This window comes from Macaca fascicularis, chromosome 1 (genome assembly GCF_037993035.2).
Source record: "Macaca fascicularis isolate 582-1 chromosome 1, T2T-MFA8v1.1".
Classification (NCBI taxonomy): domain Eukaryota; kingdom Metazoa; phylum Chordata; class Mammalia; order Primates; family Cercopithecidae; genus Macaca; species Macaca fascicularis.
In genome coordinates, this window is record NC_088375.1 from 125,134,073 (window position 1) to 125,143,920 (window position 9,848).

Genomic DNA, 9,848 nt, shown 5'->3' on the forward strand with positions numbered 1-9,848 from the left:
GTGACAGAGCGAGACTCTGTCTCAACAACAACAAAAAAAAAGAAATGGGATAACTTTCTTAATCTGATTATTGAATAAACCAAATCGTCCCTTTACCAACTCTTAAGAGCACAGCTTTGGGAAAATGCAGTTGTCTTTTAGAGAGAGACAAGAGAAAACTTTTCCAAAGGGACACGGCAGATTTGAACGCAGTATAAGGTATTGAGGTCATGTCTTGGGTCAATTTGAAAGCGTCTTGAAGGACAATTTGTATCAAATTTTGATTTTATAATGTTCAGGCCTTTACAATGAAATATTCTGGTTGCTGATTGAAGCCAAAGTTACCAAAGAATCTCCCTGATAACAAGAGATTATTTGAAGGATTTGGGAACAGGTGATCTGTTACCCCACCCCCGCCCCCAATCCTTCCACTTTGCAGAAACTTTGAAGCCTCATTCCCAATGCCTTCTCAGAGCTAGATGTGCTAAGATCTTCTTGATCTTATACCACCGTCGTGGACTCCTGAGATGAGGGTGTGACATAGCTAACTATCATATTATTTATAATATGAAATATATTTGGCCTTTGTCCCTGGTTCCTGACACAACCCTCTAAAACCCTTGAATTTCCTGGGTTATTCATAATGAGTCCCTTTGATAACACCTGAGTTTATAATAAGGAGGTGATTTAGGATAGGGGCCCTAGATAACCTCAGGATGGGGCCAGTCACCAGAGAAACCAAGTGATTGGAGGATTGGAACTTTCATCCCCACCCTTCAACCTCCAGGAAAGGGGGAGGGGAGGGGCTGGACATGAAACTCTATAAACATTTGAACAACAAGAGTTGATGAGCTTCAGGGTTGCTGAACATGTGGAGATGCCAGGAGGGTGTATTGCCCAGAGAGGGCATGGAAGCTCTGGACCCCTGACACCTTGCCCTATCCATCTCTTCATCTGGCTGTTCATTTGTACCCTTTGTACTATCCTTTATAATAAACTGGTAAATGTTTCCTGGAGGTCTGTGAGCCTTCTCAGCAAATTAATCAGACCAAAGGAGGCGGGTAGTGGGAGCACCAGTTTATAGCTGCTGAGTAAGAAGTGTAGGTGAAATCTACTACTTGCAGTTGGCATCTGAAGAGGGGCAGTCTAGTGGGATCAAGCCCTTACCCCATGGAATCTGACACAACCTCTAAGGAAGGAGACCACTACTACTCCTGCTGCCCTCCCCGCAACTTGCCTAGTTCACAAGACAGGAGGAAAGAGAGAAACAAAAGTAAGATAAATAGCCAGACAACCTTGACACCACCACCTGGCCCTAGGAGTTAAAAAAAGTAATAACAATAACATCAACCCCTGACCTAAACTACTTGTGTTATCTGTAAATCCCAGGCACTGTATGAAAAAAAAAGCATTGTAAAACTTTTAGTTCTGTTAGTTGATGCATGTAGGCCCCAGTCACGTTTCCCACGCTTGCTCGATTCATCACGACCCTTTCACGTGGACCCCTTAAAGTTGTAAGCCTTTATAAAGGCCAAGTATTTCTTTTTCAGGGAGCTCGGCTCTTAAGACGGGAGTCTGCCAACGCTCCCGGCCAAATAAAAAACCTCTTCCTTCTTAAATCCGGTGTCTGAGAAGCTTTGTTTGCGGCTCGTCCTGCTGCATTTCTTGGTTCCCTGATCGGGAAGCGAGGTGATTAACGGATGGTCGAGGCAGCCCCTTAGGCAGCTTATGCCTGCCCTGTAGAGCAGCCCTGCGGGGGACTCTGGCCAGATTGAGCGATGTGGATCCTGAGAGCGCTCCCGGGTAGGCATTTGCCCTGGTGGAACGCCTCGTCAGAGCAGTGCACAGCAGGCCCCCCGTGGAGGATCAACACAGTGGCTGAACACCGGGAAGGAACTGGCACTTTAAGTCAGGACAGCTGAAACTTGGTAAGACTGGTCTTTGGAACTTGCCCACTCCATTTGAGTGGAACGTGGCCTGATCACCCACGGCGTGCCTGTACTGGCGCTTTGGTTTTGGTTTTTGACTTGACTTGAATTAATTGCTTGATACTTTGGTTTTGGTTTTTGACTTGACTTGAATTAATTGCTTGATACTTTGGTTTTTGTTTTGATTTTGACTTGACTTGAATTGCTTGATAAACAGGTGTGCATTTATTGGCACTTCAGTTTTGGTTCTGATTTTGACTTGGCTTAAATTGCTTGACGAACAGGTGTGCCTTTAACAACACTGGTTTTAGTTTTGATTTTGATTTAGTGTAAATTAGACGAGTGAGTTACCTTTTAACCTTTCCTTCCTGTATTGTGAATGTTGTTTTGTGTCGAGAGAAAAATAGGTCAGACACAAAGTAAGCCCACTCCGCTAGGAACTGTGTTAAAACATTTCAAAAAGAAAAATTTCAAAAAAATAAAAGGAAAGTCATCCAATCATCAAAACTTACTCTATTAAAATGCATGTTACAGAACCTTAAGAAAGGTTTTGCAGGAGATTATGGAGTTAAGTTAACCCCTTAGAGGTTAAGATCTCTGTGTGAATTAGAACTGCCCTCTTTTCGTGTTGGATGGTCCGTCGAAGGAACTATAGACAAGGAACAACTGGCCATGTATTTAAGGTGGTGACAGGGCTCGGAGGACAGCCAGTGTACCTAGATCAAATTCCTTTATATTGACTCATGGTTAAATATAATATAGACAAAACCAGCAAGAATTTAGCCCTATTTAACAGCTTATTGCAAAAAAACCAAAAGTAGAAGTAAGAGCAGCTTCGCCAGCAGACACAGAGTTAAAAAGGGAGTCCCAGAAACAGCAAGAGAAACCAGTTTTGCAGGAGCCGCCAGAGATCATAGAAATTCTTTCTCCATATGTCCCAGCCTACCCCGCTTTACCGAGGCCAATAGCCCCCTCAGAAACGAGATTCAGGAGCTAACACACCCCAGGTCTCACCTCGAAGGGGAGAATCGGAACCTGGAGAGGCCAAAGAAGGAAGTCAAGATAGTCAAGTGGGCCTTCTCAGATCTGGTCTTGCTTGAGCTATGCAAATGCCTCTCAGGGAGATGAGGACCTGTCTATTAGAATGACCAGGCCCACATCTTGCGGGGGCAACAGACTTTCATCTATCAGCCCTTTTCAACCACTGATCTACCAAACTGGAAACACCCTGAATCCACCACCTTGCTCTCGGCAGCTAGAGCCCTGTCGAGCATGACTGTGTAGAGGTGTTGGATTCAAGTTTCCTCTAGCAGACCTGACCTCCGGGACCAGCCTTGGGCATCAGTAGACTAGGAGCTATACTTGGACGGGAACAGCTTCATCAACCCGCAAGGAGAGAGATGTGCAGAGTATGCGGTGGTAACCCTGCACACTGTCATTAAGCTGAGCTCATTGCTTTAATTCGGGCCTTAGAACTCAGTGAAGGTAAGACTGTAAACGTTTACACTGACTCTCGGTATGCCTGTTTAGCCCTCCAAGTGCATGGAAAATTATATAAAGAAAAGAGCTTGGTAAACTCTAGGAAAAAGGGAAAAAAAGACCCAGAGAATGCCACTCAGCTTCAGCGTTTGCAGAGGTACTGAGAAGCACTTCTGCAGAGGCTAAGAGTTAGTAGAAAAAAGCAAGTAATATGAAAAAAGATTTCAGAAATGCTTCAAGGAGCTGACAAAAACCTAAGTCAGTTTTATAAGAGACTCTGTAAAGCATTCTGGCTTTACACCCCATTTAACCCTGAGGCTGCTGAAAATCAGTATATAGTGAATACTTCATTTGTAAAGCAAGCCCATAGTAACATCAAGCAGAAGCTGCAGACATGAATACCACCTAGTCTAGAAAAGTGGCCACCAAGATGTATGTTAACTGTAACCAAGGAACAAAACTGAGAAAGACAGGAAAAGAGAAAAAGACAGACTAAGAGTAAGTGTAAAAAAAAGAGAAATTAGCAATGTGAGAGGACGTGGACAGTGGACGTGGATGTAGATATGAAAGAAGTCAAGTTAGGCAAAGATTCAAGAGCTGGGTAAGGCAAGAGAGAGATTACCGTGCGAGATGCAAAAAGAAAGAACACTAGAAGGGTAAATGTTCAAAAAGGCAATAAAGGAAATGGCCAAGGCCACAAGACAAAGAGGCCATTGGCCAAGGGCTGCCACACCTTGGAGGAACTAAATACTGATCTGACAGGAGCTGAAGAACGTAAAGACCAGGACAGACTACACACCTTCTCATTAGGCTCCCAGGAGCCCATGGTCACATTAGAAGTTAAAAGCAGCAAGATTCTGCCGTATCTGAATTCCAATGTCTCACTGAAGGCTAAGCCACTAGATAGAGTTACAAAGGGCCGGGGGGTGGGGGGGTGCGGCAGGGCGGAGAAGAACCCCTCCTCTAAGCAACTTAAACAGTAAAAAAAGCCATACCTTGTGAAAACTTGCTTATAGACTTTATAGAACTGCCCCATGCTGGAGACTATCGGTACATGCTAGTGCTTGTTTGCTCATTTAAGATAAAATCAGGTTTTTGCCTATGGTCCTACTCTGAGTCAGGTGCACCCCCACCAAACAAATTATGTATTTGCCCTATAAGATTTTGTTCGGTCGGCCACCCCCAAATCATAGGTCAAATTAAAGGTGACCTCCAGAAACTAAAGAAATTAACCTTGAGAAAGCAAATGCAGGCTTTAAAAATAGCCATACAAAGTGTTCATAATTAAATAAATGAAAATGCCTATAAGCCTGACACCCCCTTAAATCTAGTGACTCTGTTTAAAGTAAACTTTAATTTTTCTAGGACCCATGTAGGATGGGCCCTATACTGTAACCTCGTCCACTCCCACTGCTGTTAAAGTTGCAGGTGTTGTGTCTTGGATCCGTCACAGTCAGCTAACACCGGCAGCTCAGGACGAGTGGACCAGCCAGCAGGACGCAGATCATCCAACCCGGCTGATCCTGAGATGAGACCAAGCTGCTGCCAAGGAAGACAGCCCTGCTCTGGTCACTCCGGAGGCTGACCAGTCTACGTGCGGCTGAAGCTTGAGGAGACAACAAGCCTGTTCTAGTCACACACCAACAGCTGACTAGTGTATGCACGGCTGAAGCTTGAGGACTCATCAAGCAAGTAAATGTAGTTAAAAATCTTAAGACTAATAGTTTTCCTGTAATACTATTTTCCTATTGTTCTGTCGCTGTATTCAACCTTTTTCCCAGGTAAGGACCTCTATTGTCCTTGCTGTACATTGTTTTGTTGTTGTTACCCCCATAACCATGCTAGAAGAAACACCCATATAAGGTGTCCCCACTGTACACATACTACTTAGGAAACCCAGACCCGTCCAGCCCAGCAACAATTCCGAGTCTTACAGTCATTCTTTAAACATATAAACCAGAAGTTACCAGAACCTCTTCCTTTAGCAAAAATAGAAAAAGCCTATTTGCTCAGTTGGCTGCAAACATTGCTGGCAGTCTAGATGTTTCTTCGTGTTATGTTTATAAAAAGGCTAACATAAGACACCAATGGCCTTGAGAAGCAAGAGAGTTAATGCCTCAAGATAATTTTACTTTAACTAACTCTTTCCCTAAACAGATGCCCCAAGTTCAAGCATCTGGCTCTTAAAAACTTCTGTTATTAAAAAATACTGTGTTACTCGCTAAGAAAAAGCTTTTAAGACTCAGTGACAAAACTAACCTGCTTAGGACATGACAAAGTTGATACATGTGCCTGTACAAGTTTAACACAGGTGTGATCCTAGGTCTTCATTTAGAAAATAGTTTTCAGCTTTAAAAATTTAAAACCCTCATTATAAGTATATTACGGGTAATAGAAAGTTGCTTGCTGCTCCCCTGTGTATTACACTTGTTCCTTCAAATGATAAAAGGTTTTGTAGCTACCATGGTTCATCAGAAAACTTCAGCACAAGTGTATTACATAAAACACTATCGCTCTGTCTCCCAAAGAGACTCAGAAAGTAAAACTAAAAGTGAGAACTCCCACTAATTAGTGAAAATTCTCAAAGTGGGGGTTAAGGAAGGAGACCACTACTACTCCTGCTGCCCTCCTCCTCCCACCTTGCCTAGTTCACAAGACAGGAGGAAACAGAGAAAGAAACAAAAGTAAGATAAATAGCCAGACAACCTTGGCACCACCACCCGGCCCTAGGAGTTAAAAAAAGTAATAATAATAACATCAATCCCTGACCTAAACTACTTATCTGTAAATCCCAGACACTGTATGAGAAAAAAAAAAAGCATTGTAAAACTTTTTGTTCTGTTAGTTGACGCATGTAGGCCCCAGTCACATTTCCCACGCTTGCTCGATTTATCACGACCCTTTCACGTGGACCCCTTAAAGTTGTAAGCCTTTAAAAAGGCCAAGTATTTCTTTTTCGGGGAGCTCGGCTCTTAAGACGCGAGTCTGCCGACGCTCCCGGCCAAATAAAAAACTTCTTCCTTCTTTAATCCAGTGTCTGAGGAGTTTTGTCTGCGGCTCGTCCTGCTACACCTCCAGGTAGCTAGTGTCAGAATCAGAATCGAATTCAATTATAGAACGCTCAGCCAGTGTCCCCTGGAGAATCCCTTGGTGTGTGAGGAACTTACCCCCCAGGGCCCCTCACCCCTGCTTCTGGTCACAGAAATGTTATATGTTGAGTGTGGGTTTTTTTGTTTTTTTTGGCCTCTTGCACTATCCCTGCTCCCCAGAAAGCCTCTGCCAAGCCAACCCTGAAGTGTAGGTCAGGGCTAACAACAATGATAGAGCTAAGTAGAGACCCTGGGGGAGGCAGAGGAAAGGGGCTTGTCTGGGTGTGCTCCCCTTGGTTCAACCTGCCTACGGTGTTAGATTTAAAACCAGTGGAAAGGAAGGGCGAGGAGCTGTAGTCTCTGAGGAAAACATCTAAGAAGACTCTCCTCAAAATGTTGGGTTCCCTAAAACCTTCTAAGGGCAAGGTCTGTGATGGGGGCGCTGCCTGCTTCCATGTCATTGAAGGCACCGTCAAAGTGTATTGCCAATTAAGTTTCCAAAATGGTGACAGGTGTTTCTGAGGCTGAAGTGGTCCCAGGCCTAGGGGAGGTGGGCCACTGGGTCAACCCTTTAAGGAGGTCATCAGTGTCATTCAACAAGTGATCTTAAAATTCTGATCTCCCCAAATGTATTCATGAATTTTCACAATTAGTGAAACATCTCCCTTTAAAATGTTCATGTGGGCGGGGGTGGTGGCTCATGCCTGTAATCCTAACACTTTGGGAGGCCGAGGTGGGTGGATCACCTGAGGTCAGGGGTTGGAGACCAGCCTGGCCAACATGACAAAATCCCGTCTCTACTAAAAATACAAAAATTAGTCGGGTGTGGTGGCACATGCCTGTAATCCCACCTACCTGGGAGGCTAAGGCACAAAAATTGCTTGAACCTAGAAGGCAGAAGTTGCAGTGAGCTGAGATCACGCCACTGCACTCCAGCCTGGGTAACAGAGCAAGACTCTGTATCAAAAAAAAAAAAAAAAAAAAAAAGTTCATGTTACCCGATGAGTATAATAAATTAACGTCATAGCGTACTTCATCAGCTTAGAATTGTGGGAGTTTTAGAGTTGGAGGAGAGCTTTAGCTATCTGTTAACTTAATAATTCCTGATCTTTTCATCATCATGTCCCTCATATTTTGAAATATTTTTGTCTAATGAACATGATTTTTAAAAAACAACTTTTTGCCTTTTTTATTAATCAGATCTATATGGCTGCCAACTAGAAATTCTGATCAGCAGGAAATAGGCAGTGTTACTGCACCAAGTGACTCCTGCCAGAAGCTAACAGAAAAACAAATCAACAGAAAAACTTGGGTTACGGAGTGATAGTGTGAATCCCTGCCACCTTTGGATATGTGATTCCTGTTAACCCTTACTACCAAGAATGTTCTTGAGTACTGCCTCTGAGGACTGAAGTGTTCAAGAAGGCCCGACTGGAAACAGTCAGCCAGGCTAACCCTTTTATTTTCTGTATAAGGAAACAGCCCCAGAGAAGGTAAGTGATGGAATCAGAACCAGGACACAGGTAAATACCTGAGATAGCCTCATGTTTGGGCTTTGCCCTTTTACTAGCATTCCTTAGCAGAAAACAGGTCAGTGAGGACCCTGACTGTGCTATGGGGCCTGATCTTATAGGGTAGAGACCATTGCGTATTTGCGTTTTTCTCCCCACGGGACCTAGCACACCGCCTGAGCCCTGGTAAGTGCTTGTTACATCCTCCCTGAGTGAGTGGGTTGCGAGGGAGTAGGCTGAGAGGGTGGTAGCTTGTTTCAGGACAGCGAACAGAGTCCTGGGTGAAGATACTTTCTTGGGGATCCTGGACAGCTAGTGGGCAGCCTAGGGGGAAAGAGCAACTGCAGAGAGGCAGCAAGAAAAGAGGGTGCAGGGCACCCAACCAAAGCTGCCTACCTCAATTTTCCCAGTTTGGAGCTGGCTAACTCGGAAGGGTTCTCTTAGGCCTCAATGTGGCAGCCCTTTGTGTTCCTCTGTCTTGGATTTGGAGTAGGGTTTCTCAATGTTCAATGAACAAGTCCGGTCCTGTCACTCCCTTGCTAGAAGTCTTCTGTGGATACCTGTTACCCTCAGGGGAATCCAAACATGGCTGGCAATGCTATTGATGATCTGTCCCTACCAGCTTCTCTAACATGTTCCCTCTTTATACGTGTGTGTGTGTGTGTGTGTGACACAGTCTCACTCTGTTGCCCAGGCTGGAAAACAGTGGTACAACCATGGCTCACTGCAACCTCGACATGTCCAGCTTCAAGGGATCCTCCCACCTCAGCCTCATGAGTAGCTGAGACTACAGATGTGTGCCACCGCACCCAACTAATTTTTGTATTTGTTTTTGTTTTAGTAGATACGGGGCTTTGCCATGTTGCCCAAGCAACATGTTGCTCGAACTCTTGGGGTCAAGCAATCTGCCCACTTTGGCCTCTTAAAGTGCTGGGATTACAGTCATGAGCCACTCTTTATCTCTTATCTCTTTATCTCTTAACCTTTCCCCCTTGTAGTCCCCATTCCAACCTTCTTGTGATTCCCCTCCTTCCCTCTGAGCCTTTGGTTGCACAAGTTCCTTCTACCTGGAACTCCCTTTCCCTTCTCTGTTCCTTCTACCTGGCTAATTCCTTCTTTCTCCTGGAAGCCTTCTCTGACGTCATATTTACCCCTTCCTGCAAATTGGTTAGGCATCCTTCTGGTTTCCCACAGTACAGTAGTATTGATGATACCGTTACAGGAGGAATTGACCACTCAGCCTCCAGTTCTGGCTTACCCGTTCCCTTCTATCAGAGAGACACAGTAACAAAGGAGATCCATGTTGCTATCCTTCAGCAACTAAGCAGGAATCATTTAAAAATAGCGTGAGTCCGGGAAAGCTGCCAGGACCTGGGGGAACTTTGATCCAGCCTCTCCATCTGATAGAATTGGGGTGCGAAATCAATTCTCCCACCACACCGTATTATACAGTAGTCCCCAGTGGATGCCTGAAACCACGGAGAGCACAGATTCCTACATATACTGTGATTTTTTGATCTGGGAACTGAGATGGCTGCTAAGTGAGTAATGGGTGGATAGTGCAGACAGCGTGGATACTCTGGACAAAGGGATGGTTCACGTCCCAGGTGGGAAGGAGTGAGATGGCACAAGATGTCATTATGCTACTCATAATGGCATACAATTTAAAACTTATGAATTGTTTATTTTTGGAATTTTAATTTAATATTTTTTTACTTAAGTTGACTTTGGGTAACTGAAACTGTGGAAAGTGAAAGTACTGTTAAGGCTGAACTACTCTATAGGGAATTGCGTTTTATGTGGGATTGTTAACTTTGGCACTGAGACAAAATTAGTTTATATTCCAAATTCTCCTTGAATAG

At 44.3% G+C, this 9,848-nt stretch overlaps 1 long non-coding RNA gene across 1 annotated transcript; it reads left to right on the forward strand.

The window, feature by feature from the left end:
* The first annotated feature begins 1,604 nt into the window (after positions 1-1,604).
* LOC123571768 (uncharacterized) lies at positions 1,605-6,415 on the forward strand. Its single transcript, XR_010582543.1, has 2 exons — positions 1,605-1,907; positions 4,809-6,415. It is a non-coding gene; the product is annotated as an uncharacterized lncRNA (long non-coding RNA).
* Positions 6,416-9,848: the final 3,433 nt, after the last annotated feature.